General features: G+C 43.9%; 1 pseudogene; it reads right to left on the bottom strand.

Annotated features, from left to right (window-relative positions):
• LOC139569800 (arginyl-tRNA--protein transferase 1-like) overlaps positions 1–24,679 on the bottom strand; it is a 146,923-nt pseudogene that overhangs the window by 34,093 nt on the left and 88,151 nt on the right.

The raw sequence follows: 24,679 nt of genomic DNA, 5'->3' as shown, positions 1-24,679 counted from the left end.
ATGAGGACTGCCACAGGAAAGGAACACCCAGAGTTACCTCTGCTACAGAGAATAAATTCACTAGAGTTACCAGCCTCAGAAATTGCAGCACAAATAAATGCTTCAAAGAGTTCAAGTAACACATCTCAACATCAACTGTTCAGAGGAGACTACGTGAATCAGGCCTTCATGGTTGAATTGCTGCAAAGAACCCACTACTAAAGGACACCAATAAGAAGAGGAGAATTGCATGGGCTAAAACACGTGCAATGTACATTAGACAGGAGGACATCTGTGCTTTGATCTGATACGTTTTTGGTTCCAACCGCCTTGTCTTTGTGAGACGCAGAGTAGGTGAACCGATGATCTCCGCATATGTGGTTCCCACCATGAAGCATGGAGGAGGTGAGATGGTGTGGGGCTGCTATGCTGGGGACACTGTCAGTGATTTATTGAAAATGTAAGGCACACTTAACCAGCATGGTTACCACAGCACTCTGCAGCAATATGCCATTCCATCTGGTTTGCACTTAGTGGGACTATCATTAGTTTTTTCATTAGTTTCAACCTCAGGAGGCTGAAGAAATTCGGCTTGTCACCAAAAGCACTCACAAACTTCTACAGATGCACAATCGAGAGCATCCTGTCGGGCTGTATCACCGCCTGGTACGGCAACTGCTCCGCCCACAACCGTAAGGCTCTCCAGAGGGTAGTGAGGTCTGCAGAACGCATCACCGGGGGCAAACTACCTGCCCTCCAGGACACCTACACCACCCGATGTCACAGGAAGGCCATAAAGATCATCAAGGACAGCAACCACCCAAGCCACTGCCTGTTCACCCCGCTATCATCCAGAAGGCGAGGTCAGTACAGGTGCATCAAAGCAGGGACCGAGAGACTGAAAAACAGCTTCTATCTCAAGGCCATCAGACTGTTAAACAGCCACCACTAACATTTAGCGGCCGCTGCCAACATACTGACTCAACTCCGGCCACTTTAATAATGGGAATTGATGGAAATTATGTAAAAATGTACCACTAGCCACTTTAAACAATGCCACTTAATATAATGTTTACATACCCTACATTACTCATCTCATATGTATATGTATATACTGTACTCTATATCATCTACTGCATCTTGCCATCTTTATGTAATACATGTATCACTAGCCACTTTAAACTATGCCACTTTATGTTTACATACCCTACAGTACTCATCTCATATGTATATACTGTACTCTATACTATCTACTGCATCTTGCCTATGCCGTTCTGTACCATCACTCATTCATATATCTTTATGTACATATTCTTTATCCCTTTACACTTGTGTGTATAAGGTAGTAGTTGTGGAATTGTTAGGTTAGATTACTTGTTGGTTATTACTGCATTGTCGGAACTAGAAGCACAAGCATTTCGCTACGCTCGCATTAACATCTGCTAACCATGTGTATGTGACAAATAAAATTTGATTTGATTTTGATTTGATTAGGGTTGGCATTCTAGTTGGCCTGGTATGGTTCCCAATCAGAGGCAGCTGTCTATCGTTGTCTCTGATTGGGGATCATATTTAGGCAGCCTTTTCCCACCTGTTTGTGGGATCTTGTTTTTGTGTAGTGCCTTGTGAGCACTCCATTACTTCACGTTTCGTTTGTTTCTGTATTTGTTTTGGTGAGTTTCATTTATTAAAACATGTGGAACTCTACGCACGCTGCGCCTTGGTCCACTCATTTCAACGATTGTGACAGGTCATTGTTTTCAGGCTGGTTGTATTGGTGCTAGCTACCCCAGAAGTTGACGTCGAACAAATTATGCTTTATTACCAACACGGTATTGTAAACACATCCTTCGTGGCCAGTGTTTGCTTGTTTGCAGACTTTTTTTTGTACAGCTTTGAAAGTGCTACTGTATCGTTTTCGACACAAAAAGACCAAAACGGCATCCCAAAGTATGTTTGTCGTGAAGCTAATAGCAGTAACACTATTACTGTGTAACTCCGGTAACATCTGAAAAATAGTGCACTTGGTAGTGTGTACCGGTGCTCGACCAGTCGGCGAAAGCCAACATCACCCACGACTGAGAACGGTTGATTGTCAATGGCAATGAATTCCATTGTCTTGGCTTTAATGGATTTCACCTTTTGAATTGTCTCACTGAACATTTCTTACTCTTTCAAATAACTGCTCAATCCACACAGCAGACATTGTGTGGGCTAGGTTAAGAATACTGTGTTGCGCAAAATTTTACGTGCCGTTATTATGTCATGTACCTACGTTATATAGGTATGCACGGCAGCTTTGACATCGGTTTTTAACGTCGCCGTTAAACTAGACATCGGGCCGATACCAATGTTGCCATTTTTAACTAATATCGTCCGATTCAGATATGTTCACCAATATATCGTGCATCCCTAATTATTAATCATTATTTATAACCTTGTTAAAGTCTTGACTATATTTCCTATTCATTTTACAACCCATTTCATGTATGTTTTCATGGAAAACAAGGACATTTCTAAGTAACCCCAAACTTTTGAACGGTAGTATACCAGTCAAAACTTTGGACAGCGTCGCTGCACAGCTATTTTCAGGTCTCTCCAGAGATGTTAGATCGGGTTCAACTTAAAACTTCTTCTAACTAGGGGGCGCAATTTTAACATTTGGCAAAATATGCGTACCCATTTTAAACTGCCTATTTCTCAGCCCCCGAAACTAGAATATGCATATCAGATTAGGATAGAAAACACTCTGAAGTTTCCAAAACTGTAAGAATTTTGTCTGTGAGTTAAACAGAACTGATATTGCAGGTGAAAACCTGAGAAATTGTCAAGCAGGAAGTGGCACTCATTTTGAGAGCTCTGTGTTCCAATGCCTTCCTATCGCATATGTGAAGTCTCATCAATAAGACCTCTTTTTCTATGTCTTCCCTAAGGTGTCAACAGTCTTTAGACGTAGTTTCAGGCCTTTATTTTGAAGGATGAGCCTGCAAGAGCACATTGGGTAAGTGGACAGGTGGGGGCTCTCCGGGTGATTTTTGCGCAATTCTGAAAGGTAGCCATTGTCTCTCTCGCTCCTAGTGAAAAGCCAACTGTCCCGGTTGATTTATTATAGAATAGATATGTGAAAAACACCCTGAAGTTGGATCAAAAACAACATTTGACATGTTTATGTGGACATTATGGATATAATTTGGATTTTTTTCCGCCGTTGTGGAGAACGCTTTTTCCGGTGGATTCCTTGTGATGACGCATCAAACAAACGGAGGTATTTGGATATAAAACATATCTTTATGGAACAAAAGGAACATTTGCTGTCTAACTGGGAGTCTCGTGAGTGAAACCAACCGAAGATCATCAAAGGTAAACGATTAATTTTATTGCTTTGCTGGTTTTTGTTACCGAGTTACCTGGCGCTAGCTGTTCGTATTGTTTTGTAGAGTGATCGATACATTTACACAAATGCAAGTATTGCTTTCGCTGGAAAGCATAATTTCAAAATCTGAGACGACAGATGGATTAACAAAAGGCTAAGCTGTGTTTTGCAATATTGCACTTGTGATTTCATGAAATTATATTTTATGATTACCCTCTGGCGCTAGGCTACGCTATGCTAGTCAGGGTTTTTAATGACAAAAATCCCGGATCCGGGATGGGGATTTCAGAAAGGTTTTAAGGACATTCAGACACTTGTCCCGAACCCAGGCCTGGGTTGTCTTGGCTGTGTGCTCATGGTCGCTGTCTTCTTGGAAGGTTAATCTTCGCCCCAGTCTGAGGTCCTGAGTGCTCCGGAACAGGTTTTCATCAAGGATCTCTCTGTACTTTGCTCCGTTCATCTTTCCCTCGATCCTGACTAGTCTCCCAGTCCCTGCCGCTGAAAAACATCCCCATAGCATGATGCTGCCACCACCATGCTTCACCGTAGGGATGGTGCCAGGTTTCCTCCAGATGTGACGCTTGGCATATACGCCAAAGAGTTCAATCTTGGTTTCATCAGACCAGAGAATCTTGTTTCTCATGGTCACAGTTTTTAGCTGCCTTTTGGCAAACTCCAAACGGGCTGTCATGTGCCTTTTACTGAGGAGTGGCTTCCGTCTAGCCACTCTACCATAAAGGCCTGATTGGAGGAGTGCTGATGAGATGTTTGTCCTTCTGGAAGGTTCTCCCATCTCCACAGGGTGTTGCCATCCTGTTAGAAGGAAACAGATTATTTTATTACAGTGGTTAAACTGGATTTTCATTGTGTTCCATGGTGTTTATCCTCCCTAGTAGAGCTTTCTGGTACTTAAAAAGACTGTACGAAAACAGGAAGTAGAGAATTCGTTCTGCACGCATAGAAGCAGCTAAAAACAAATAACAAGCACCAAATATGGAAACCCTGAAATGTGCATATTGTTTTTATGCAGATTTGATAATGTTCACATTCAAATCTGTCACTAATTGGAAGGAAACCTACAGGCACCCTAAAGTTCAGTGGCACTTTGATTATGTCTGCACATCATGGTTCACCAGCAGCCCCAAGCATCTAAAGAATAAGCTACAGACTAAGGTTGAATATTTTCCTTGTGTTTTACAAACGTTCCATCCAGAGAATAATCACTTGTCTCCCGGGTAACCCGGTATTTCGAAATGTACACCATGTATACAAAAGTATTGGACACCCTTTCAAATTAGTGGATTCAGCTATTTCAGCCACATCGGTTGCTGACAGGTGTATAAAATTGAGCACACAGCCATGCAATCTCCATAGACAAACATTGGCAGTAGAACATTGGCCTTACTGAAGAGCTCAGTGAATTTCAACGTGGCACTGTCATCGGATGCCACCTTTCCAACAAGTCAGTTCGTCAAATTTCGGCCCGGCTAGAGCTGCCCCCGTCAAATGTAAGTGCTTTTGTTTTGAAGTGGAAACGTCTAGGAGCAACAGCTCAGCCGCGAAGTGGTAGGACACGCAAGTGCACAGAATGGGACCGCCGAGTGCTGAAGCGTGTAAAAATCGTCTGTCCTCGGATGCAACACTCCCTACCGAGTTCCAAACTGCTTCTGGAAGCAACGTAGCGCAATAGCTGTTTGTCGGCGTTTCATAAAATGGGTTTCCATGACTGAGCAGCCACACACAAGACTAAGATTACAAAGCGCAATGCCTAGCGTCGACTTGAGTGGTGTAAAGCTCGCCACCATTGGAATCTGGAGCAGCGGAAACGCGTTCTCTGGAGTGATTTCACCATCTGGCAGTCCGATGGACGAATCTGGGTTTGGCAGAATAATGGTCTGGGGCTGTTCTTTGTGGTTTGGGCTAGGCCCCTTAGTTCCAATGAAAGGAAATCTTCATGCTACAGAATAAAATGACATTCTAGACGATTCTGTGCTTCCAACTTTGTGGCAACAGTTTGGGGAAGGCCCTTTCCTGTTTCAGCAATGCCCCCATGCACAAAGGGAGTTCCATACAAAAATGGTTTGTCAAGATCGGTGTAGAAGAACGTGACTGTCCTGCACAGAGCCCTGTCCTCAACTCCATCACGCATCTTTGGGATAAATTGGAAAGCAGACTGCGAGCCAGGCCTAATCGCCCAACATCAGTACCCAACCTCACTAATGCTCTTACGGCTGAATGGAAGCAAGTCGCCGCAGAAAATGTTCGACTAGCATGTGTCCACTTACTAATGGTCATGGAGTGTACAGTTGAAGTTGGAAGTTTACATACACCTTAGCCAAATACATTTAAACTCAGTTTTTCACAATTGCTGACATTTAATCCTAGTACAAATTCCCTGTCTTAGGTCAGCTAGGATCACCACTTTATTTTAAGAATGTGAAATGTCAGAATAATAGTACAGTGATTTATTTCAGCTTTTATTTCTTTTATCACATTCCCAGTGGGTCAGACGTTTACATACACTCAATTAGTATTTGGTAGCATTCCCTTTAAATTGTTTAACTTGGGTCAAACGTTTCAGGTAGCCTTCCTCAAGCTTCCCACAATAAGTTGGGTGAACTTTGGCCCATTCCTCCTGACAGAGCTGGTGTAACTGAGTCAGGTTTGTAGGCCTCCTTGCTCGCACATGCTATTTCAGTTCTGCCCATATATTTTCTATAGGGTTGAGGTCAGGGCTTTTTAATGGCGATTCCAATACCTTGACTTGTTGTCCTTCAGCCATTTTACCACAACTTTGGAAGTATGCTTGGGGTCATTGTCCATTTGGAAGACCCATTTCCAACCAAGCATTAACTTCCTGACTGATGTCTTGAGATGTTGCTTCAATGTAGCCACATAATTTCTTCCTCATAATGCCATCTATTTTGTGAAGTGCACCAGTCCCTCCTCCAGCAGAGCACCCCCACAGCATGATGCTGCCACCCCGTGCTTCACGGTTGGGATGGTGTTCTTCAGCTTGCAAGCCTCCCCCTTTTTCCTCCAAACAGAAGGATGGTCATTATGGCCAAACAGTTCTATTTTTGTTTCATCAGACCAGAGGACATTTCTCCAAAAAGTACGATCTTTGTCCCCATGTGCAGTTGCAAACCATAGTCTGGATTTTTTTATGGCGTTTTTTTAGCAGTGGCTTCTTCCTTGCTGAGCACCCTCGTTTTACTGTGGATATAGATACTTTTTTACCTGTTTCCTCCAGCATCTTCACAAGGTCCTTTGCTGTGTTTCTGGGATTGATTTGCACTTCACACCAAAGTACTTTCATCTCTAGGAGACAGAGATGGACCAGCAAAGGGCCTTGTGAAGATGCTGGAGCGGCAAGTAACCTAGTGGTTACAGGGTTGAACTAGTAACCGAAATGTTGCAAGATTGAATCCCTGAGCTGACAAGGTAAAAATCTGTCATTCTGCCGCTGAACAAGGCAGTTAACCCACTGTTCCTAGGCCATCATTGAAAATAAGAATTTGTTCTTAACTGACTTGCCTAGTTAAATAAAGGTACAAAAATAACAAAACAGAACGTGTCTCCTTCCTGAGCGGTATGACGGCTGCGTGGTCCCATGGTGTTTATACTTGCATATTATTGTTTGTACAGACGAACCAGACTTGTGGAGGTCCACAATTTCTTTCTGAGGTATTGGCTGATTTCTTTTCATTTTCCCATGATGTCAAGCAAAGACGCACTGAGTTTGAAGGTAGGCCTTGAAATACATCTACAGGTACACCTCCAATTGACTCAAATGATGTCATTTAGCCTATCAGAAGCTTCTAAAGCCATGACATCATTTTCTGGAATTTTCCAAGCTGTTTAAAGGCACAGTCAACTTAGTGTATGTAAACTTCTGACCCACTGGAATTGTGATACAGTGAATTATAAGTGAAATAATCTGTCTGTAAACAATTGTTGGAATTTTTTTTTGTGTTAGGCACAAAGTCCTAACCGACTTGCCAAAACTATAGTTTGTTTAACAAGAAATGTGTGGACTGGTTGAAAAACGAGTTTTAATGACTCCAACCTAAGTGTATGTAAACTTCTGACTTCAACTGTATCTAATGAAGGTAGTTTACAATATACAGTATATGGCAATATAATGCCACCAAAAGGCGTCAGATTTTAACAGGTTAACAACGATTCTCTCTTTCTCTCCGCTTGCAGGCTACTATACACACAGGAGACAAAGACTTAAACTCAAAGATCTGCTAGCTGTACAGATTAACATCTCACCTATATTTTTGTTTCCTTAGCCAGATCAGTGAGTAGAGTTGAGATTCGCCTAGACGTAGCCGGGCTCATCATGAATGAGCTAAACGGCTTTGGAGAGGAGTACTATAGGCACTGCAGTGGGGGTAAGTGTGTGTGTGCTGATATAGAACTCTAACAACTCAGAGGAGAGTAGAGAACTGCACAGTCAGCAGAGCGTGACATAGATTGGAGGAAGAGAGAGGGGACTGTGTGTGTGAGAGAGAAAGAGTACTTTTAAGTACCCCACTTGCCAGTTACCTGCAGTGAACCCTCTCTTCTTCTCCTCCTCTCCAACCGCTCTCTTCCAGCTGTGGCGCCTGCTGGTCGGCCCAGCTTTTATCACTGATATCATTATTCTGGTAATAATAACACTGAGTCTGCGTCCCAAATGTCACCCTTTTCCCTACGTAGTGCAATACTTATTACCAGGACCCCAGGGCAGGGTGCCATTTGGGACGCAACCCTGAGTCCTCAATAATGACAGTGTCAGCTCTCAGACCACAGTGGAGCCAGTTGAGCCAGCACGCAAACTGACCTGGGGTCAGGGACCGCTCTGTGTCTGGAGCCAATCCCAGAGGTTTCAACATACTGCACGATCAGACTCGGATCAGTTCGGTTCACACACGGTTCATCCGAGCACACACGCATCCAAAACAGCTTGTAAAATTAAAAAAAGTTGGACCAATGTAGAGGGCTGCATTACCACGGGATATCCATGTGATCTGCGAGTCCCGACAGAGGTTACGGTGTGGTCAGCATTTTTCATGCTGCAGGTGGGAGCAGGTGGTGAGACAGAAAACTTTGGGATTATTTGGAAACTAAATCTTTCTGCTTTGTATGCGTTAGCTTACTACCTATTGTGTTAAAAGCACCTCTTTCTCGCATTATTCACACACTCAGCATTCGCAACTTCAAGTTCATTAGCCTACCTCTCCTAGTTGTAAATGCGAGATCAAGTGGCCTATATGTTTGGACTGCAAATGGTCCCGCTCCTAAAAGGAAGGCTTCATCCTATATGCAAAACCTAAAGAGAAAGTGCAAGTGTCCGCTATCATAATTTTTGCTCCTTCAAGTTCAGTAGCCTTTGGCCTACCTCTCCTCTTGGGCATGCGAGATCAGGTGCGTGTGCATGTGGTCTCAATTAAATAGAGTGGGCTATATGCATGGGTGGAGAAGTCTTTCCAAGGAAATGAACTTCCTAAATATGATTAGGCTACAGTTTACTAGATTGCCTGGAAATAAATATTGATCACCCATATCTCCGTCTGAAAATCATCCCGCTCCTAAAAGGTAGCCTATATGCAAAACATAGCTCAAGAGAAAGTGCAAGTGTTCGCTCTTTCTCCAACTCTGCTTGCTTCAAACAATGTCTATCCTATTGGCTTATGTAGCCAAGTAATACCAATAGCCTAATATAATGAGCCAAGTGAAAAGCTCTGGTAATTTAACACATTTCTTAGGTTATTTTTGCGCATTTTAATATTGCCTATAGGGCGCAAAATAGCTGGGGGGCCTGAGTGAAAGAGTTTGGGAACCCCTGGTCTAAGGGGATGATTGGATGAGTGGGATGACAGTTTTCAGTGTGTGGACTACAACATTGTCCAATGTGAATTGGAAATGTGCTTTGTATTATGTCTTATGATATTCCCAACCCCAACCAGTTGTAGAGGTTAAGTGCCTTGCTCACGGGCACAACGGAAGTAGATGGCACCTGAGATTCTGATGAAAGCAACCCTCCGGTTGCCGGCTCACTCCAGCCATATTTCCCCCGGGGATCCGAATCAACAACCCTCCAATTACTGTCCAACTTCTCTAATCTTGAGGCTATTGCCGACCCCATGAAAGACTGATAGGTCAGTGTGCTGATTGCTGTAGGGTATTGTTCCTAGTGTACAGTAGGTTGCCGTGTTCATTACCTGCGTCAGGTTCCTGGTTGAAGCGGGCGTAGTGGGTCTGCTCCAGGCTTGGGATGCAGCTCTCTATGGGCACAAAGACATACGTCTCTGGGCACAGGAGGTCTGAAGGCTGGTACTGCCCCTGGAGAGAGAGGGAGGGGGTTGTTATTTTACCATATATAACATAATACTGCAGCAAATTCAGGGGGTGGTCCCTACTGGGACTCAAACCCTGGTCCAGCCAATGTCAATCTTAGCCATTACGCCAAGAGATCCAAACCAACATAATACTGTGGCGTATTCGGGAGGTGGTCCCGACCAGGACTGGAACCCGGGTGCAGCAAACATCAACCCAACACCTCATTTAATACGCTACTCCAAGAGGTTGACACAATATTTTGAGTAATACTTCGAGATCATGGGGAAAGTCCGATTTAAGAAGAAAAGGCTGAAGAGTCTGGTGTAGAGGAAAAGGCTGAAGAGAAAGAAAGAGAATCCAGCAGCAGATACTTGGCCTTTTATCAGAGGCCTGGAGTCAATCACAGGGCTCCAAACAAACACAGATTACACTATAAACAAGCAGGCGCCTCCAACAGGCCTTCTGCACCGTCTCACACACACACACACACAGTCACTTACATATGCTCTTACATAAACACACAGGCTCACAAACACACACATGAACAAACACACACGCATGCTCAAACACACGGACACTGATAAACACACAAACAAAATATTATGCAATAAACAAACAGGCGCCTACAAGAGGGCTTCTGCACCATCTGAAACACTCATGCATACACACACATGTTCCCACAAATGTTCACACACACACCTCCCCCCATACACACTTGGGTGAGGACGAGGGGCTCCCTCTCACAATAACAAAACCTATTTTGCTATACCATCACTGACTGTGACTTGTCTGTCAGTGGGCCTGCATGGAAACTATGCAGCCTGTTTTCACAAGCAGAATGCCATGAGAACAGACTTGTCTTATCACGGCTCGCAAAAAAATAAAATAAATAATCTAAGAAGGGTGGAGCCATTGGGGTCCTGCCCTGGCGGCTGCTTGTCTATACGGTACCCTTGGTCCGGGTTAGGGGACAGGGTAAGGCCATGGACAGGACCAGGGTCATATTCATAAGGGCACATTGTAGCAAAACGTTTTGCAATGGAAAATTAAAACAAGTTCAGGTAGTCGCTCCCTGTTTCAGTCTGTTTTCTTCCATCTGGTGCCAAATGAATACGACCCTGGACATGACACACAAACACAATGGGGACAAACAGAGTCACCAGGGCCAGCTGCAGGGGATGTTTTCGTGAGTTGACTTGAGCCGGTGCCAACAGATTAGTTGCAGTAGACACACACACACACAATGCATTTTCCTGCTTTCCCCTACACCCACTGATGTTCCCCGACTGTCAACAGTCACCGACACACTATCACACTTCACCACCACTAGTCTATGGGTTCCCTCATCACTGCTCAGCAAAAGCACACCTCCACATGTTTCTCTCACACGCACACACCTGCACACACACACATATATATGCATGTGCACACACAAACACGCACACAAGTGCGCACAAACACGCACACAAGTGCGCACACACATATACACACTGTGCTGGCACTCTTGTGAACAGCCGTGGGCACGGATGAGTAAAGGGACACAAGGAGGGAGGAATAGAGGGAGAAATGGAGAGGGATGTAGATGGAGTGACTAGGCCACAGTTACACTGCGTACCCCCAGAATACTTCTTAAGCAGACAGAGTGAAGTGAACCAACTTGTAAGGGCAGGCCTCTCCCTCTCCGTACTCTCCTATACCATGACAAGAAACAGACACAGGATGACGGAATTTGGAATTTATGCGGGACATTAAACACGTCCATGTTTGTGTTTCAAATAGCACCCTATACCCTATATATTTCACTACTTTTGACCAAGGCCCATAAGTGTTCTGGTGAAAAGTAGTGGACTATATAGGGAATAGGGTACCATTTGGGATGGGCCCTATACTAGATTATTTAGGCCTATTTTTATGTCCCGGTCCAAACTTTAGCCCAGAATAACATCTCTGTGCCTTTAAAGATTTCCATAGTGATGGTATTAAAGTTTAAAGATGTAGAGAGATTGTCTATATAACCACAATGAGAGACAGAGGAGGGTCTGGGCCAATGTTCCCTCTTCTTTTTTTTGGCACTGAGCAAATTTTAGGTTTACTGAGCACAAACTTGAATGTTGTGAAAATTCTGTGCAACTTCCGGCGTGCGTTTACTGTGAACACTGAGGCTGTACACACTAAGTTACAATTTGAACAGTGGACAAGTAGGCTACTATGGCTATTTGATCATAATGTAGACCTACCAGAGTAGCCTACCATTAAAACATTTAGAAAATGTATCTCATAACATTTTAACATGGAAATAGCTATTGAAATAGCTGTTCTAGCTATGCTATAGTCTACAGTAGCAGCCAATGTGTGGTGTTCGATGTAGGCCTACATTCCATAAGCCTTTTTAAAACATGCAGAGCTCGATATTAACCTGTTTAGCTACTTGTCCTTCAGAAAAGGATGTAACTGAAAATGTTGTATTGTGTTGTTTGATGCATGAAACCACTTTACAAAATAAAATTCATTATTATTCTCATATTATTTTTTACAGATAATCAGACAATGTATCGTCTTTGTCTGCCTATTATCTTAGCTTATTCAAGCATGTCTCAAAATACAACATGCCCCTTTAAAAAAATGTTTACCTGACTTTTCAATGATGGCTAAAACTGTACACATTTTGTACTCTTGTAAGAAGCAAATCAGTCCCCCATTGCTGACCAGAAATTAGCTACAACTCATTCACTAGGTACATACAGCTTTGATCTCAAAACAAGCGCATCTACTCAAGACCGCTTGTGCCTGTCAATGCAATAGCATCCTCCTCCGATGCACTCTGCCTAAAACAATATGGCAGACTAAGTCTGGCATAATTTAATTTGTTTCGATATGTTGCATTGAAAGGGACAAATATTAATGTTGATTCGATCACAATTCCCAAAGTAGAGGGAAACATTGATACTATAAACCAGTGGTCACCAACCAGTCGATCACGATCTACTGGTCGATCTCCAAGGCATTCCTAGTCAATCGCCAAACATTTCTGTAAAAACCCAACGATAAAGCATTTGCGTTCCTATTTTTTTCGTCTTATGCTGTTGGCGGTAGGTGCACCCTATTCAGTCTCCCTGCACGGTGGGTAGGCGAAGTGTTCCCATTTTTTCCGGGCCCGGAGAGTAAATCAAGTGCACTATAGGCCTACCACTGGCCAATCAGATGCATTGGCAGGGCAATTCAAGCAAAGCCATTATGCAGTGATAATGTATTGGGCCAATAGCCTGCTGCACAAACCTCATTGCTAAAGTACTGTTTTTAAACGGTTAATGTTGCATAGGCTTACGTTTTTTAAGTCATGTTAAAAATAATCTGCGCGGTAGATCTCGGCTTGAATTTTCACTCAAAGGTATTTTCACTCAAAAGGTTGGTGACCTCTGGTGTAAATTAACATGGCAAATTAGTCAAGTTGAGCAAAGTTCAATCTTGTGCATCTCTGCACGTGCTGGCATTTCTTTTGCACGACAGTCCTGGGGGAGTTGCGCGTCCGTGCGCAGCTTAGAGAGAACATTGGTCAGGGCACAGTCAGAGAACTCAGCACTCCTACAAAAAGGAAGACAGGAGTGGGAGAGGAGGGACAGAACCCAAAATATGAAAGGACACAGCGATTAGTGGTCTGGAACGAGTGAGAGGAAAGTGATTAGAGAAAGAGTAGGAGGAGGGCGAGGAATCTGGCTGGCCACTATTTGTGTGTCTGTTCCCTTTCCTTATTGGACTTGGCCCCGTTTCCCAAAAGCATCTTAAGGCTAAGTTCATCGGTCTCTCTCTTCTCTTTCTCACTCTCTTTCCCCATTCCCTCACTCTTCTCTTTCCTCACTGTTTTCTAACACTCTCCCTGTCCTTTCTTTCTTTCTCTCTCCCTCCCTCCCTCTCGCCTCCTTCACTCTCTTTCTCAATCACTCTCTTCATCATCATTGTCCTCTCTCTTCCCCTCACATCTTTCCCAGGTTGGCATTAAGGCTCTCCCTTACCTCAGTTTCACAATTACTTCTACAGTCAGTCTACCTGGCCAGCGGACCTGTAGACAGTAACAGGAATAGGGTGCCCTTTGTGATACAGCCATCATCATGTTTTCTGTTGTCCACTCACCTTATCTGTCTCTTATTTATCTAACAACAGCTATCAATATCTACACTGATACCAATAACAGTGTGTTGGAGGAGCCTTGGGAAAGAAGAGCAAAGAATATAATTGCACATCATGGAGAGAAAAGAGAGAGAAAATGTATTTATTCATATAAATCAAATGGTGTCTAGCAATGCTGCTAGCTCAGCAGGTTATAATCAGAAGTAATAGTGCTGGACGGGAAGCCAGGTGATAACGGGCTAACTGAGTCGCGTTCATTCTGTACCGAATGGGGAAAAAACGACTGAAACAGGAAGGGAGTACCTGGAAATGTTCTGTTGCAAAACGTTCTCCGTTACTAATGAACACGGCCCTGGTCTGTGGCGGAGCAGAAAGAAGGGGTGAAAAGTTCTACCCCGTTATGGATAGAGGTCGTGTCCGGTCAGGGCTACTGCCCACTCACCACTGATAGTGAGAGAAACCAACAACTATTAGTTTTTTTTGTATTTTCTACCCTCAGTTGCTACCCTCTCCTCCTTCTCAGAATGCACAAGGCTGCTTGCTTCCCACACAATTCCATCCATCCATCCATCTCCATCCCCTCCTCCCTCCCTTGCCTGCCACGCGCACTCCTTCAGACAGATATGGAGATGATGCTGACGACTGACGGCCTCTGCAAGGCTCATTAACTTCACCACAGAGAAACAAAGAAAAGAGAGAAAGAGATTGATAAAGAGTGAGATTGTGTTAGTGTGTTAGAGCGCAAGTGAAAAGGGTGAAAGAAAAAAGGAGAGTGCGCAGAGGAGACATGGACAAACTTCACAGCACTCGAGCAGCGCCAGCTGATGTCAGGAGTGTGAGAAGAGAGGAAGGGAGAGAGGAGGGATGGAGAAGGGGAAAGAGAGAAATGGAAAGAGGGAAGGGGTGAGAATTAGATGCAGATGAGTGCAGGGACGGTATTTAACGTCACGAGACATGAGTTGAGCTGATGGAAGTGATAGGAGAGCTCACAGTGCCGGCATGACTGGGCCCTACCCCTACATGGAAAGAGAGATGGAAAGACAGAGAGTGGGGTGATACAGAAGGGAGAGGTTAGCTGACAGAGGAGGGAAGGAGGGAGAGACAGGAGAAGGACAGAAACTAAGAGGCAGATTCAATCAAACTGTCAGTGAAGGAACACTGATTCAAAAAGACACCCCAGAATTTACATTCAATTGACTTTACTTTTGTTCCCACCCAGTAAATGTTGCCTGTATTCGTGCATTGTAATTTAACCACAGTGCAGGTTTGACTGAATTCTGGAGCGGAATGGTAAGTGGTTGGAAAAATGCAGGGGAGACTGTCCAAAACACTTTCCACTTAACACACACACACAAGCTCCTAAATTACACACACATACATAAACATGCACCCACACCAATTTACAAGCATTAAACCTTACAGAATTAGCAAACACACCAACATTAACTTGTGGCAACACAAAACAAAGACCTCTTTCCAACACACACAAAAGCAGAGCCTCCCTGTCAGAGGACTTTATTACGAACACACTCAAGAGAGACACCAACTGTCACCTAATTCTCTCTCTCACCTCTGGTTAGAAGCAAGGCCCTGGCCCATTCCTGTGATTTATTTGAAAAGCAATTAATCGGAGGCATAAATCGTGTGCTTCGCTGCGGCCATGGAATCCTCGTGAAAATTGACATTGCTGTCTCTCTTTTCTTCTCCTCTGCAGAAGAAAACTGCTGTTTGAGTGCGTTTAGTGCATTGAGAAAGGAATGTGAAGACAGTTCCATTGTATAGTAAGCCATGTAGAGAGAGACTGAGGCAGGCAGGCAGGCAGGCAGGCAGATCTAGCCCAAGGCTGTATCTATAGCATATCTCAGGTTATGTTGTTGTACAGTTGGATTAGAGTTGGGTTCTGAACCAGTTTTTGTGGATCTGGATCTGTAACCACTGGTGGTGGGGTACACAGTTACTATGGGATTCAAGGCTTATAGGGTTGTATGCTATGGAGTTTTATGGTTAAAAGTGTTCCCAATGCAGAGTTGGGGATGCATGCTGTGGACCAGTAAAGTAGAGGTACAGTGGGCGGAGCTGGGGCGGCTCCATGTTTCAGTGAGAGGGGTTCCCTGTTCCCCCTCGTTTTACACCCACATCTGGTTCTTATTTCCTGCTCATATCTCCCATTGAGGTTTCAGCCACCCTCCCCCCAGTACAGGGATAGTTGGGGAAGGGGTTGTAGAAGTGTGTGTGTGAAACATTATGTGACCACTTCCAACTCCAGGCTCTCGGGGTCTGTTGTAGATAACAGTAGGTAGAGTGGGTTAAGTTTAGCAATATTTAACTTTCAGGATCACTCCGTCAAGGGAAATATAGAATTATTTCTGACAAAGACATCTACAAACACAACATATATGTGGACACCTGCTTGTCAAACATCTCATTACAAAATCATGGGCATTAATATGGAGTTAGTCCCCCCTTTGCTGCTATAACAGCCTCCACTCTTCTGGGAAGTCTTTCCACTAGATGCTGGAACATTTCTTCTGGGACTTGCTTCCATTCAGTCACAAGTATTAGTGAGGTCGGGCGATTAGGCCAAACCATTTCTGTATGGACCTCGCTCTGTGCACAGGAATATTGTTAAGCTGAAACAGGAAAGAGTCTACCCCAAACTGTTGCCACAATGTTGGAAGCACAGAATCATCTAGAATGTCAATGTATGCTGTAGTGTTAAGATTTGTGTATGGTTTCTTAGAAACAAGCATGGCTCAACATACTCCTTTGGCTCAATAGACCCCACTTTCCCCTATCATTCTGCGCAGCTAAATCAAATACAGTACTAAGTAGAGATAAGAAGAGCAAAGAGGTTTGTTAGTAATCTATTCCCTAACAAAGATGGACTGACTGGCTCCACCAATGATTAGAAAACTGTCTGGGTCACTAATGTCATTATCAAGGAATGTAGGCTAAATTAGCTTAGGCAATTAAACAATTGAAACTACAATTACACACTATCGTTCTTACAAACACACAGACAAGGACTTACACTCTCGTATTAACAGCCACATATGGCAATCGCAAGCCAGAGCTCAGAGACAGAGCTCAGTACAGAGTCGTGTTCATTAGGCACCAAACAGAAGACAACGGACTGAAACCAGGAGCGACTACCTGAACTTGTCCAATGAGAAACGCTCATTTTCCGTTGAAGTGTCTTGCTATGTTGTGCTCAAATTAATCCAGACCAAAGCCAGCTCTGACCCAGGGTCACATTCACCAAACCAAGTAAGTGTGTGTGTTTTTAGTTTTACTATCCTTGTGGGGTCTAGAAGTCCTCCTAGGGATACTAAAACAAGGACATTTTGGACAAGGAGGTACATTTAGGCTTAGGGGTTAGGTTTAGGGTTAGGTTAAGGGAAAATAGGATTTTGAAAAGGAATCAATTGTGTCCCCACAAGGATAGTAAAACAAGCATGTGTGTGTGCCACCGACAGCCAAAGCCCAATAAACACTATCTCCTTCCTTACACTCACACACACACAGTTAACAATGACCTCCACTCTCATTCTCCGAGTCTTAGATTCTTAACCTTTTGACACATACCAACACACAGGTGTGATCATTCTACAGTGGTCCCTGCAGAATACGCTCAAACCGCTGTGATTAGAATGCTTATTTAGAAAGTCCAGTTTCGATTGACGCAACAGTCAACTTTTGAGCTGTAAACACGGTTTTCTTTCACAGAAACATTTTGCACAAACACAGTCCTTACAACGTTATGTCCTGAATGTGACCAGTTTATTTTTGGATGCAATTTTCAGACATTCACAGAAGTGGCAACAGCATAACTAAATCATCCAAACCGGGAAAAAGTAGGCTACATTAGTCCTAGTGCTAACCGAGGAAAAATGTACCAAACAGAAGCAGTCATATTTAGCTAACTCTTGGCTGACAAAACCATAATATGAATTAGCTATTAGAAATTACTATTTACAATTAATCACATCACGGTTGTGCTCACCATTGATCTTAATAATTGAGTAAAACACAAATCGAAAGTAATCTGATGATGGGTAGTTTGTGCGCACTGCCATGTACAGCGCATTCAGAAAATATGCAGATCCCTTCAATTTTTCCACATTTTGTTACGTTACAGCCTTATTCTAAAACTGATTAAATATTTTTTTCCCTTCAATCTACACACAATGTCCCATAATGACGAAGCGAAATGTATAAAAAAAACAAAAACAGAAATACCTTATTTACATAAGTATTCAGACCCTTTGCTATGTGACTCTAAATTGAGCTCAGATGTATCCTGTTTCCATTGATCATCCTTGATGTTTCTACAACTTGATTGGAGTCCACCTGTGGAAAATTCAATTGATTGGATATGATTTGGAAAGGCACACACCTGTCTATAAGGTCCCACAGTTGACAGTGCATGTCAAAAGCAAAGCCATGAGTGCGAAGGAATTGTCCATAGAGCTCCGAGACAGGATTGTGTCAAGGCACAGATCTGGGGAAGGGTTCCAAAACATTTCTGCAGCATTGAAAGTTCAAGAACATAGTGGCCTCCATCATTCTTAAATAGAAAAAGTTTGGAACCACCCAGCCTGACTGAGCAATTGGGGAAGAAGGGCCTTGGCCAAGGAGGTGACCAAGAACCCAATGGTCACTCTGACAGAGCTCTAGAGTTCCTCTGTGGAGATGGGAGAACCTTCAAGAAGGACAACCATCTATGCAGCACTCCACCAAATCAGGCCTTTATGGTACAGTGGCCAGACAGAAGCCACTCCTTAGTAAAAGGCACAATTGGCCACTTTAATAATGGAACACCAGTCACTTTAATAATGTTTACATTTTTCGCATTACTCATTCCATATGTACAGTGGGGAGAACAAGTATTTGATACACTGCCGATTTTGCAGGTTTTCCTACTTACAAAGCATGTAGAGGTCTGTACTTTTTATCATAGATACACTTCAACTGTGAGAGACGGAATCTAAAACAAAAATCCAGAAAATCACATTGTATGATTTTTAAGTAATTAATTTGCATTTTATTGCATGACATAAGTATTTGATCACCTACCAATCAGTAAGAATTCCGGCTCTCACAGACCTGTTAGTTTTTCTTTAAGAAGCCCTCCTGTTCTTCACTCATTACCTGTATTAACTGCACCTGTTTGAACTCGTTACCTGTATGAAAGACACCTGTCCACACACTCAATCAAACAGACTCCAACCTCTCCACAATGGCCAAGACCAGAGAGCTGTGTAAGGACATTAGGGATACAATTGTAGGCCTGCATAAGGCTGGGATGGGCTACAGGACAATAGGCAAGCAGCTTGGTGAGAAGGCAACAACTGTTGGCGCAATTATTAGAAAATGGAAGAAGTTCAAGATGACGGTCAATCACCCTCGGTCTGGGGCTCCATGCAAGATCTCACCTCGTGGGGCATCAATGATCATGAGGAAGGTGAGGGATCAGCCCAGAACTACACGGCAGGACCTGGTCAATGACCTGAAGAGAGCTGGGACCACAGTCTCAAAGAAAACCATTAGTAACACACCATGCCGTCATGGATTAAAATCCTGCAGCGCACGCAAGGTCCCCCTGCTCAAGCCAGCGCATGTCCAGGCCCGTCTGAAGTTTGCCAATGACCATCTGGATGATCCAGAGGAGGAATGGGAGAAGGTCATGTGGTCTGATGAGACAAAAATAGAGCTTTTTGGTCTAAACTCCACTCGCCGTGTTTGGAGGAAGAAGAAGGATGAGTACAACCCCAAGAACACCATCCCAACCGTGAAGCATGGAGGTGGAAACATCATTCTTTGGGGATGCTTTTCTGCAAAGGGGACAGGACGACTGCACCGTATTGAGGGGAGGATGGATGGGGCCATGTATCGCGAGATCTTGGCCAACAACCTCCTTCCCTCAGTAAGAGCATTGAAGATGGGTCGTGGCTGGTTCTTCCAGCATGACAACGACCCGAAACACACAGCCAGGGCAACTAAGGAGTGGCTCCGTAAGAAGCATCTCAAGGTCCTGGAGTGGCCTAGCCAGTCTCCAGACCTGAACCCAATAGAAAATCTTTGGAGGGAGCTGAAAGTCCGTATTGCCCAGCGACAGCCCCGAAACCTGAAGGATCTGGAGAAGGTCTGTATGGAGGAGTGGGCCAAAATCCCTGCTGCAGTGTGTGCAAACCTGGTCAAGAACTACAGGAAACGTATGATCTCTGTAATTGCACACAAAGGTTTCTGTACCAAATATTAAGTTCTGCTTTTCTGATGTATCAAATACTTATGTCATGCAATAAAATGCAAATTATTTACTTAACTCATACAATGTGATTTTCTGGATTTTTGTTTTAGATTCCGTCTCTCACAGTTGAAGTGTACCTATGATAAAAATTACAGACCTCTACATGCTTTGTAAGTAGGAAAACTTGCAAAATCGGCAGTGTATCAAATACTTGTTCTCCCCACTGTATATACTGTATTCTATTCTACTGTATCTTAGTCTATGCCGCTCTGACATTGCTCGTCCAAATATTTAGATATTCTTAATTACATTCCTTTACTTTAGATTTGTGTGTATTGTTGTAAAATTGTTACATATTACTTGTTAGATATTACTGCACTGTTGGAGCTAGAAACACAAGCATTTCATGCAATAACATCTGCTAAACACGTGTATGTGACCAATAAAATTTTATTTGACGGCCCGCTTGGAGTTTGCCAGAACGCACCAAAAGGACTCTGACCATGAGAAACAAGATTTACCTCTTTGGCCTGAATGCCAAGCGGCACATCTGGAGGACACCTGCCACCATCACGGTGAAGCGTGGTGGTGGCAGCATCATGCTGTGGGGATGTTTTTCAGCGGCAGGGACTGGGAGACTAGTCAGGATCGAGGGAAAGATGAACGGAGCAAAGTAGAGAGAGATCCTTGATGAAAAACTGCTCCAGAGTGCTTAGGACCTCAGACTGGGGCGATGGTTCACCTTCCAACAGGACAACAACCATAAGCACACAGCCAAGACAACCCAGGAGTGGCTTTGGGCCAAGTCTATGAATGTCCTTGAGTGGCCCAGCCAGAGCCCTGACTTGAACATCTCTGGAGAAAGCTGAAAATAGAAGAATGGGAGAAACTCACCAAATACAGGTGTGCCAATCTTGTAGCGTACCTAAGAAGACTCGAGGCTCTAAGAAGACTCGAGGCTGTAATAGCTGTCAAAGGTTCTTCAACAAAGTACTGAGTAAAGGGTCTGAACACTTTTTTATTTTTTTGCAAAAATATATAAAACAGTTTTTGCTTTGACATTATGGGTTTTGTGTGTAGACTGATGAGGGGAAAAAAACGAATGAATCAATTTTAGAAAAAGTCTAACATAACAAAATGTGGAAAAAGTCATTAGGTCTGAATGCATGTTGAAGGGGGTGTGTTGTCTACCATCATTCACTTCTGGAAGTGTACTCGAAAGACGAGTGAATGATACCTCACCTCATTGTGTTATAACATCTTTGGTCTGACAGACTTTTACGTGACACCCAGAATGCATTGTATAATGTCCATAACCATGGCGCCACACATAGCTGGTAAATAGCTTAGCATTAGCTCATCATAATCAGTACAAACTTCAAAAAAGTATTTTACACACATCATATGTGTCCATTACAAACCAATGAAAGAATCGGAATGCATGATTTGTCACCAGACCTTGAAAACATGTGAATAAAACAGTAAATACGTTATGCTCCATACATACAGTACACATTGTGTGCTAATGTAGAAACCACAACACAATATACAGAAAATAAGGCACTTACTTTGATTGAAACACACACGTCCAAAGTTATTATTTGTAAGGAAAACATCAATGAAGGCAATGCCAGAAAATGTGACGGGGGAAAAAGTTTGTGGTATACTGCACAAATGTCTGCATACTTGATCTTGGGAAACACTGCTTGGGCTCTCATCGAAGAGAGAAGTACGTACTGTTCAGTAAAGCCTCAAACATAAATTATCCGCAACAGTGAAATGGGCTACTCTATGTGAATTAATGAGGAGGCGCAACACACCTCAATTCAAACTGTTAGAAAATAAAACTTGTTAGAAAATAATTTCAAATACACAAGTTGAAATAGAGCCTATAGATAATTGCCAGGCAATGTGTGTCTTGGTTTGAAGGCAGCACGGGGTAACTGTCCTGTTGCGTAACAATCACATTTTGGAACAGTGAGTGCATTTTGACGTCAAGCGATTAAAAAAAAGAATTCACGCTAGGAGGACCGTTAGAGATATTTGGAACTCACAAGTGAAAAGGTTAAACATGCACACATTCACATTCTCACATGCAAGTGTGTAGCCCAAACTGTTTGGAAGCTATACTGACTTCAGACAAGTCCCAAGACACTCGTGGGGGTCTTAGAGTGTTTGTGACAGTCTCATCATTCCATAGAGAGCCTAATAGTTTGCAGGCCAAACTATTTGGATGCTACAGACAATTTTGTCAGTAGACCCATTTTCGGGATGACCCATGGCCTGACAAACACCACTCTAGCTCTGTCACCTTTCACAGTAAATATGGAAGTGCAACATTGGCCAATGCAGTGGATTCTGATGCATCCAATGCAAAAAAAACAGGTATCTCTAGCTTAAACTGACAGATTGGAGATTTTTTTATTATGCTAATTCGATTTCCACGGGGGTGAGGGCATCGACTCTAGGGGGATAAAATTGGACAAGCTTCAACACACGTTGTGCTTCCGTGAGACTGTATAGCCTGCATGAGGGCTCCGGCAATGGCTGACGTAGTACCTTGTATGCTTTAACAAAACGTTGGGGCACTCATCACAGTAATGTTTTTGTGGAGCACCACGGCTGCTCGGGGGCTACTTCCTTATCAGAGGAGCATGCAAGCCCCGCTTTCTCTACTCCCTCCAACTCCAGGAATTGAAAATAGTAATGGGGTTGCCATAGCGCCGTGTCAACGCTATTAAGTTTAAATCACAGGAAGTTATGCATGCTAGCTGACACGTTAGCCAGGAGGCTATTTATTCTAAGCTAGGTTAGCCAGCCATTTTGATCACAGGACAGTCTGTTAAGAATAATCAATTGACTTAACACTACGTATACTAAACAAGATAGCTACCCAAGCAACTCCACCGTGGGTGGCAGGAATAGCTAGTAGTAGTTAGCTTGCCTCAGCGAGTTAGCTAACCTGGCTAGCACGCTATGCAGCACTTGTTAACAAGCCATGGTCTCGAAAGTCTACGTAAAACTGGATCATCGAGGTGGGACCCGGACCCTTCTGCGAAGAGAGGCAAGTGGTGCTTAACCAAGGAAGACACAGGGATACCCACATAACCTATTTGCCCTCTCTCTTCGAGTAGCCTCCAGTAACCGGCAACAGAGCGCACAGGAGCCAGGAGGCATTTGTCCAGACCAATGACACAAACCATCTCTTTGTCCCGCAACTGAGACTCAGTCGAGGTACGGGCACTCGGGAGAGGAAGTCACTATAGGAAACGTCAATCCCCCTAAAGAAGGCTACACGATTGTCAAGAGAACATGCACTGCGGACTACTAGGGGGAATTAGGAATTGTTCGTGATTAGAAAACCTATGAGAACCATACAAACTTCAGGACTCAACGTCCAGTGGGTGAGCACACTTTACCACTAAGGGACAGCTTAGTTGGCGCAACTTAAGACAGTCTTGTGAATCGTTCCTGTTCACACCGAGGTAAAGAGTGGCATAATTGAAGGAATGAATCAGAGCTTCACGCTTATTACCTGTGGGAGGTGGTGCTTCCAACGAGGCACGGATTTCATTGGCTTTGTGAGGCATGACTGCAGATCCTTCAACCGAAGTCATGAGAGTATGACTCCCCCTTAGTCTGTTGTACCGTTGTTGACTGACTGAAAGGGAACACACACTCGACCCCCCACCACCACACACTCCCCAAAATGTCGGAACACACAAACACACCCCATCACCTCCGTCTGGTATAAGTCAGTGGTGTGTCAGTCGGCCATGGACAAGTTTGGTGTCAGTCGACCCTGGACAAGTTTGGGTCTGTGTATGGGGGAGATTTACACTAAACCTAGCTGTTTAAACACTGGAGGCCCACGAGGCCTTTTCACCCCACTCAACACTTTACAACAGGACAACCTTCAAATAAATAAAGCAAGACGGGTAACTCTGCCCCCTGGCCCTCATCCCTCTCTCAGGGCCTGCCCCACTACTCATGGCTCCACCCGGCTCCACGTCAGGGCTCCATAGATGACAGGTTCATGACGAGAAAATATTTTTGCAGGATCACATCTCGACAGAGCCCAACAGACCGAGGGCAATGAGCGGCTTTATGGGCATCAAGACTCACAGGGCACTTTTATCTCCCCATCAACTCTCCAGGTCTTTATGGGCAAGGAGGCGGTACAGACTACTACAAACATATAGCCCCCGCCATTGCCCCGTAATATATATATCCCCAACCTCAGCCATTGCCCCTGACATAAAGCCCCAGCCCCCGATATAAAGTCCCAGTCTTCTCCATCTCCCTAGGTCTTTAATGGGCAGGGAAACGATAGACACAAACATATACTGCCCCACATATACTGCCCCAGTCCCAGCCACAGACACACAGCCCCAGCCCTCTTTATGTGAGTGAGTATCACTAGCCTGTGTTATGGCCCCAACTTCTGCCAGCAGTGATTATCAGTTTTCTGGAATCCCCCTCCTCTCCCTAAAAAAAAAGCATGGCTTGTTTCAGAGAATTCAGACAGAGAGGTGCAGCCGCAGTTTTGAAAAATAAACCAGTCCAAGTTTATGGCAAGGCAAACACCTATGGCTGCCAGATAGCAGGGTCTGGCTCTCCTC

This window comes from Salvelinus alpinus, chromosome 3, assembly GCF_045679555.1.
Source record: "Salvelinus alpinus chromosome 3, SLU_Salpinus.1, whole genome shotgun sequence".
Classification (NCBI taxonomy): domain Eukaryota; kingdom Metazoa; phylum Chordata; class Actinopteri; order Salmoniformes; family Salmonidae; genus Salvelinus; species Salvelinus alpinus.
Note: the sequence above shows the minus strand (reverse complement) of the source record. Positions and strands in the feature narration are given on the sequence as shown.